Raw genomic sequence first — 9,097 nt, forward strand, 5'->3', positions numbered from 1 at the left:
AAGGAGTACCTTGCAACAAACGTGGTGAGGTAGGCTTGTTGTCGTTAGGCTGTGGAGGGTTTTAAATGCCAAATAGAGGAGTTTGCATCTGATTCTTTAGATAACTGGGAGCTTCTGGGGCTTCTTGAGCAGGGGAGTAACATAGCCAGAATTGTGCTTTAGGAGTATTAATTTGGCAGCAGCATAGAGGATGGATTGGGGACAAGAAAGGCTGAAAGGAGGAAGTCCAAGTAGGAGGGTATGTCAATAGTCCAGGCATGAGATGGATTGCAACAGTGACTTGTATGATCATAGTGGTGACTAATATGAGGGAAGCTTCACCTTCTTTGAAACGTGGACCCCTTGGAGAGCAGGCTGCTGATGCCTGTGGATCTTTTCTTAAAAGAATGTTTTAAAGTGTATAAAATAAAATACAAAGGATTACAAAAGAAGTCACTTCATTAGGTTGAAATACGATGATACAATTTAAATTTGAAAATGGAACTCATGTTAAGAAGCCCTGTAACTGTGGAGGTAGAATGGACTAGTGAAGTGCAGCAATGGACAGAGTGCCAGGTCTAGAGTCAGGAAAACTCATGTTGTGAGTTCAAATCTGGAATCAGGCACTTACTAGCTGTGTGACTCTGGACAAGTTACTTAACCCTGTTTACTTCAGTTTCTTCATCTATAAAAAGAGCTGGAGAAGGAAATGGCAAACCACTCCTTTTTCTTTGCCAAGATAACTCCAAATGGAGCTACATACAAAGTGTACTACATGCTTGAAATAACTGAACAACAACAGGGAAATAATACCAGGCATGGAATGTCATACCAGTGAAAAATGCACAGAACTGGTAAATGGAGACTTTTTTAAGGAGCAACAAGGGGGCCACACAGGGGAGAGGAAGGCTTAAGAAGGCCATATATATATCTTCTATAATATATAATATAATATAATCTTGTGATCTTATATGATATATACAGTATAATCTTATCTTATATAATATGTAGAGAATATGTAATATAATTTTGTCTTCTATAATATATAACATAATCTTGTCATACTATATTATACTTGTCATATATGAACAGATATAATATACTAATATAATCTTGTTTTATATGATCTAAACATATATAATATAATCTTGTCTATATAACATATAATATGGTCTTATGCTCTTGTCTTATCTGATATATAAACATATAATCTTGTCTTATACACTATATAAACATAAAATATATAATATAATCTTGTCTTGTGTGAAAAATAAAGTTATATCATAGATGACTTAATCTTATCTTATACGATAAACATATATAATATAATCTTGTCTTATACAATAATTTATCTAATACCTGTAGGAGGTTAGAGATAATGAATAGTGACAAACCTAAGACCAAGACCAAGGTCACCCCTTCCCCAACAGTCAGAGTTGGCTTGATTGCCACATCATCTTTATCTATAGTGGCAATAGTAGAGAAAATATGTATGCTCTGGAAATAATAATAATGATGATGATGATGATGATAACAAAAAACAGTAACTAATTTGTATAGCCCTTGAAGGTTTATAAAGTATATGCATTATTTGACTTGACATTCAAGACCAAGTTAGTGTCAAACTGAAATCAAACTGGGGTCCTCCAAATCATACCTGGATCCCTATGGGCCACATATTGAATTAAAAAACCACACATGTTTATATGTTTCTTTTTTTAAAAATCAACACATTAAAATCAGAAAAGAACACTATTTTAATTTGGTTCAAGCCTGACTTGGGAATGTTGTGAGCCATATGTGGCCCAAGGACTGGCTGACCCCTCTGCTCTAGGCATCCCTGTACAAATGAGGAAACTGAGGCTTAGAAAAGATAAATTGGGAGGATCTGGGTTCAAATTTGGACTCAAACAGTTTCTAGCTGCGTGACCCTGTATAAGTCCCTTAACTCCATTTCCCTAGCCCTTATCCTTCTACCTTGGAGATATTACTAAGACAGAAAGTAAGAGTTTAAAAAAAATTTTAATGAGATTTAAAACAAAAGAAATCCCTAAAAATGAGATACATTTTTACCTTTCTGAGGAGGAATAGAAGAAAATTTCTAGTAGGCTATTAGATGTATTGGTGTGAGATTTAATTTTAAAAAATTACACCTGTCTTAGTGTATTGAGAAGCTAAAAGCTAGTTTCAAAGGGGGAGGAATGCCTGGGTTTTAGCAAGGGCCATGAGTGCATCCTCCCTCTGAGCTAGAAATGGGTCAAGACCATATTATTCACAGTTCCTTCTTGCTAACACCTATCTGACTTTTATTGTGAATAATTATCACAGTAGAATTTTTTTTCTTAAAAAAAACTCTGTGAATCCTTTTTGCATTTATCTTAAAATATGCCTTTTTTGGGGGTGCTAGATAGCTAAATGACCTCAGCTACTCCTAGCAAATAATATGGAATAGTACAAAGAACATGTGGTTTGGGGTCAGAGAACCAAGGAATCCTGACTCAGCCACTTATGAACTGTGTGACTTTAAGGATAAGTAACTTATTCTCTCTGGGACTCAGTTTCTTTTTCTGTAAAATGGAGTGATTGAGCTAAATGATCTTTAAGGTCTTTTACAGCTTTAAATCCTTAGATTTATCATCCTATGGCACTATATCAGGATTGCAATACCAAAATTAAATAGGAAGGTTTTGGAAAATGTCTATTGTGCTGCAAAGTGTTTTGAGATCCTATCTTTCCTTCCTTCTTCTCTTGCCTGTACTCGTAGTAATTAAAAACAACAACAACAAAAACCTCTTACCTTATGTCTTAATATGAATAATGTTATTGCATGTAATTAATGTAATGATGTGTTGCAAGGATTTTATATAGTAACTATAAGTTGAATTTGAATTATTATCTTTAGGTTTTGTTTCTGTAAGAGTATAGTTAAAAGGGTGTTATTTTTGTAATTAGAAATGTTTGTAATTGTAATATCTGTATGTAATATGTGACTTGCATTTTGCCAGATGTTTTATTTTCTTTCTTTCTTCCTCTCTTTAACACTCCCTTTTTAATTAGGTTAATTGATTCACTGGGGAGATGGGTCTCCCAACGAATCACAGGGGGAATGTTGCAATAAGATTTTATTTAGCTTTCATTAAGAGCAGGTTAAAGGTCAGAGAAAGGGTTTGTCCACTTTTACACTATCCTCTTTAACAGGAAAGACATACAGAATTTGCAATGGTCACTTTAAGAGACCTGGGATAAAGGAGAGGCAGTTGGAGAGTTCTGGGCTTGTCTCTTGGACTTCCTCTCGAGAGCAGGTAGCTGGATCTATTCTCTGACAGAAAAAGAAGATTTTGGTGACTTTAGATGCTATTTATTTGAGAGTTGAGATATATACTGAACTGAGAGGGTGTTTACTGAGAGCTTTTCCTCTCTGAGTCAGAGGGGGAGCTGAAGAGCAGTTTTTGTAACTAAGGTGACAGTTTGGATTGGAGTGAAGGGAGACTAACTTGAGAAGTCCTGCTTCTTCTCTGACTTCTGAAGAGAGCAAGAAACTGCTTCAACTTCTCTCTCAAGATTATACAAGTTACTTTAGGAGTTTACTATATATTTAAAGTTCATCGTTTTAGCATAGCTTAGTAAGATGGAAGTTAATATTTTAGTCAGAGAGTATAGATCAATGCAGGTCCACCTTGGTGGACAAGAAGAAGCTCTGTGAGGAGCAGATTGTGGGGGTTGTTTTATTTAGAAATCTTAATGTTAGGTTTAAGAGATTCCTGCTCTATTCCTAAATCCTGTCTCCTGTCCCTGCCTCTCATAGAAATAAATAAAGAAGAGTTGGATCAAACTTCTTCCTGCTGTCCATCTACCACCTGTATATCAATTTAACCATTGATAACTTTATTATACTTATAACAGCTGGACATTACCAATTGTCCAGCAATACCTATATTCAATACCAACAGTAAGATCAATATATCAGCTTATTAATAATATTATTTACCTATTACAATTCTAAGACAGAAGAGTGGCAAGGGCTAGGCAGTTGAGGTTAAGTGACTAATCCAGGGTCACACAGCTAGTTAGTATCTGAGGCCAATTTCAAACCCAGGACTTCCTGAGTTCTGGTCTATTGATCTATCCACTGTGTTAGCTAGCTGTCTTTATTGCAATTATTGGTAGAAATGCTGCATGCTAGTCAAGTCTGGTAGGAGGCAGGTTTCAAAGAGTGTGGATCCTGGATCTCCATTGGAGGAGATTGGATTATAAGGTCTTTTTGGCTTCTCCTTGCTTTTTCTCTAAACAATTGGATGTTTTTTTGAAGGCAGAGACTACTTAACATTTGTCTTTGCCCAGGAACTGTGCCCAACATAGTGCCTGGCATGTAGTTGGCCCTTAATGAATTCTTACTTTGTCAGATTGCTACTTGGTAACCAGGTAAGAATCTGGAACATGAAGCTAATGGAACTTTAGAAGTTATAATTGTTCAAATGAAGAATCAGAAAAATAGTGTTTTTTCTTGACATTTTATAATCTATATATGTATAATAGCATAAGAACCCCAACAATGGCCACCAGTAGCTTTTGTATAAGGTAAGCTAACTGGCTAAATTCTACTGCCACCAACTGACTTAGAATGATAGATTTAGGGCTAGAAGGTACCTTGGAGATTAAATGTTTTGATGTTTAAAATAGGAAGAAAATGGAATCTGTAAAGTACAGGCTAGTAAGCTTGACTTTAATTCCTATCAAAAATGTAGAATGGTTAATTAAAAAGCTGGCTAGTGAACATCTAGAAAAGTAGAGCATCTAGAAAAAGTCTAGACAGAAACACAAAGAGTCATCCAGAGCAGTTCATGCCATTTCCTTTTTTGACAGGGCTATTAGCTTGGAAAATTGAGGAGGTGAAAGGTAGAGGTTACCTAGACTTTAGCAAAGCATTTGACAAAGTTCTTGTACAATTCTTTTGGAAAAATAGAGACAAGTAAAATCCACGCAATTAGGTGGCTTTGGTATTGGTTGAATGGCTAAACCTCCAAAGTTGTCATTAGTGATTTGATGTCAACTCACAGGCCTCTAGTGGTTTACCCCAAGGGATTAGTGTTGGGTCCTACGTCACTTGATATTTTTTATTAATGACTTTAATAATAACATTGATGACACGAAATTATTTTTCGTCCTTGATTGGGGGTGGGGTTGGGAGATTTAGAACAAAAAAAAATGTGAGAGCTGGAAGACTGTTAAGATATAGAATGTGAGAGCTTGGAGGGTCCTTAGAACACACAATGTCAGAGCTGGGAGGGTCCTTGGCCATCCTTCATTTTTGAAGACCAATGGCGTCATGATGAGTGATGTCTTGACTTGCATGTAAATTGGATTCAAGGGAGGTAGAGTTGCACAAAGTCATCAACCTTGCTCTCCTGTCCAGAGTCAACAAAGTTCAGAGGCAAGACAAAAGAGTCAGGATGACTGGGACACAGCCCTAAATGCAGTGGGTGACCTTGGTGTCTTTGATGTCTGAACAAACACTGAATCCTCCATAAAGCTTGTTTCAGCCATTTTCATAGCCATTAGTACAAATCATTCTCATTAACCCATTCCGAAGAGAAGTCTTCACGTGCTTGGAGTAGACATCTCCCAGCTCACCAGCAAATTTGTAAAATATTTTTTCTATAAGTTAGTAGATAATAGAAAGCTGGGAAGGATAGATAATACATGGTATGACAGGATTTATACAGATTATAAGAAAATTGGAATTTAATAGCATCAAATGGAAAGTATTCCACTTGGATTCAAACAAATCAAGTTCATAAGTACAAGGTGGAGGAGGCATGATTAGGGCAGCAGTTTGTCTGAAAATGATCTGGACTTGGGTTCAAATCTCACCTCCATTATTTCTTACCTGGATGAATTAGTCCCCTCCTACATTTCCAGTCTTCTTCCTTCTTACTCTTTGCCATGTACAATTGGATCCACTGACACTGAATCCTTGAAAAAGACCTCCTATTTCTCTGCTCTCAGCCTTTTCTTGACTGTCTCTCCATTCCCAGAACTTGTTTCTCATTTTAGCCTCCTGCCTTCCCTGGATTCCTTTAAGTCCCTCCCAACTGAAACCCCACCTTCTACAGGAAGCCTTTCCCAATTCCTCTTAATTCTGATATCTTCCCTCTCTTTAACTATTTCTCTTTTATCTTGTTGATAGCTCATTTGTATATACTTTCTTCTTGTCTCTATTAAATTGTGAGTTGCTTGAGGGCAGGGACTGTCTTTTGCCTCTTTTTGTATCTTCAGCTCTTAGCACGGTGCCTGACTCAGAACAGATGCTTACTGTTTATCAATCAATTGGATGACCTCTCACGGACTGAAGTCACTTTGGGCTTCAGTTTTTTCAACTATACAATAGGGGGTAATTAGACCTCCAAGTCTCTGGTCATGTGATCTGAGGGTTTTAGTGGATTACAAGTTCAGGATGAATGAAATATATAATAAGTGAAGGAGAGGATTCTACACAGGTATGAGATGGAATGCAGGAGAAGCAGAGATGACAGACAGGAGCAGTTGGAATGTTTGGGAGCAAGGGTTTCTGGGAGAGCATGAACTCTGAGACAGTTCAGTTTTGAACTCTGGAGAGAAAACAAGTCCTAGACCCACTTCCGGACTGGAACAAGCCCATTCCTGAGGATTTTCCATGTCATATCTGATGTGCATGTCATCACATATCTGTGTAGAATCCTCTCCTTCGGGGGCAGCTGGGTAGCTCAGTGGATTGAGAGCCAGGCCTAGAGATTGGGAGGTCCTAGGTTCAAATATGACCTCAGACACTGCCTAGCTGTGTGACCCTGGGCAAGTCACTCGACCCCCATTGCCTAGCCCTTACCACTCTTCTGCCTTGGATCCAATACACAGTATTGACTCCAAGACAGAAGGTAGGGTTAAAAAAAAAAAAAGAATCCTCTCCTTCATAAGGCAGTGCACAGGGCTATGGGGAGGGGGTAGTTTAGCTGTATTCTGCCTTAATCAGACCAGACCTGTGTTCTATTCTGGGCACTATATTTTAGAAAAGGCATCAATAAGGTGGTGGGCATCTGGAAGAGGACAACCAGAGGCAGCTAGGTAGAACAATGAATAAAGCACTAGGTCTGGAGTTGAGGGGACCTGGGTGTGTGACCCTAAGCAAGTCACTTAACCTCAAATGCTCAGTCCTTGATGCTCTTCTGCCTTAGAATTGATACTAAAATAGAGTGAAAGGGTTTAAAAGAAGGTGGTGGCAACCAGATAGTAAAGAGTTTCAGTCCTCAGGGTTCTGGACATCTCTGGACAGTATTTTGCAACCTGCTGGGTAGTTTCTTCTCTCTGGGACTTTGGACAATTCCTTTGGTTCTTTGCTTGCCTGTGTGAGGGCTCCTAGTAAGATAGAATACAGCTAAACCCCTCCCCATAGAGAGAGCCAGGCCTAGAGATGGGAGGTCCTGGGTTCAAATTTGGCCTTGGACACTTTCTAGCTGTGTGACCCTGGGCAAGTCACTTAAAACCTCCACTGCTTAGCCTTTACTGCTCTTCTGCCTTGGAACCCCTACTTAGTATCAATTATAAAACACAAGGCTAGGATTTAAATATGTGTATGTATATTTATAAAATTTTTATAAATTATACTTTAAATTATAATGGAATATAAATCCATAACAAAGTATATATAATTAAATATAAAATTAAAAATTTATAAAATAAATATAATAAATTACAAATATTTATAAATTTATATATATACATATGCATACACATACATTATATAGAAAACAAGTTCATAGACCCCAGGTTAAGAATCTCAGCTTTACGTTTTCTTTTGTTGATCTCATAGATTTTCATGGTTACAGATTTCTATATCTCTATGCAAATGACTTTTAGGTTTGTGCTATCTATGCAAAACTATACTCTCTCTTCTGAGCTTTAGTTCCATATCACCAATTGCTCCAGGGCCATGCCCAGCTGGATAGTTCAAGGACATTAAACTCAAAACAGAATTCCTTGTTCTCTCCCCCCCCCCCCAATCTGTCCCTCTTCTGGACCTCATTTCCATTGAGGGTGCCATTATTCTTTCTAATCAGGCAGGCTTACAACCTTAGAGTCATCATCAACTCCTTGACTTCCCTCAATTCCCTCATAGCCACCTCTTGCTAAGTGGCATTAATTTTGCTTTCACAGTATCACTTTTGAGCACCTTAACTCAGACTCTCATCACCTCTTACTTGAGCTACCCTAATTGGGAACCTCTCCTGCTCAAAAAGCTACCATGGTTCCCAGGTACCTCTAAGATCCACTTTGGCATTTCAATCCTTTCACATCTATTTCCAGTCTTTCTCGTCAGTCTTATTACCCATTACTCCCTGCTGCCCTCTCTAAGGACCAGCCAAACTGGCCTATTTGCTGTTCTTCATGCAAACACTAAATGTGCTGTTTCCTTGTCTTTGCACATCATGCCTGGAATGCACTCCCTCCTAGTCTTCATATTGTAGAATCTCCAACTTCCTTCAAAGCTCAGCTCAAGTGCCACTTCCTACATGAGGACTTTCCGGATTCTCCCTGATTCTCTGCTAATTATTCCTCCTCTCCCAAAGTACCTTCTATTTATTGTATATGTTCTTTACCTTGTTAGAATATAATCCCTTTGGGGGCAGCTGGGTGGCTCAGTGGATTGAGATCCAGGCCTAGAGAAGGAGGTCCTGGGTTAAAATCTAACCTCAGACACTTTCCAGCTGTGTGACCCTGGGCAAGTCACTTGGCACCCATTGCCTAGCCCTGACCACTCTTCTGCCTTCTGCCTCCAAGAGGGAAGGTAAGGATTAAAAAAAAAAAAGAATATAATCCCTTTGAGGGCAAGAACTGTTTCTTGCTTTTCCTCTGCATGCCAGGCACTTGGCACACAGTAGATGATTATTGGGTGACTGCTCATTTCCTGATTTGAGATGATGCTATATTAGGATTGGTCGAAGGAAACAGGAAAGAGAAGATTGGAGGTGGGCATGATAGATATTAGTGGATAGAGCACTGGGACCACCAGAGAAAACCCGAGTTTAAATCTGACCTCAGCCAGGTATTATTAGCTCATGACCTCAACCAAGTTACTTAATCTGTT

Source organism: Monodelphis domestica, chromosome 2 (assembly GCF_027887165.1).
Source record: "Monodelphis domestica isolate mMonDom1 chromosome 2, mMonDom1.pri, whole genome shotgun sequence".
Taxonomy (NCBI): Eukaryota; Metazoa; Chordata; class Mammalia; order Didelphimorphia; family Didelphidae; genus Monodelphis; species Monodelphis domestica.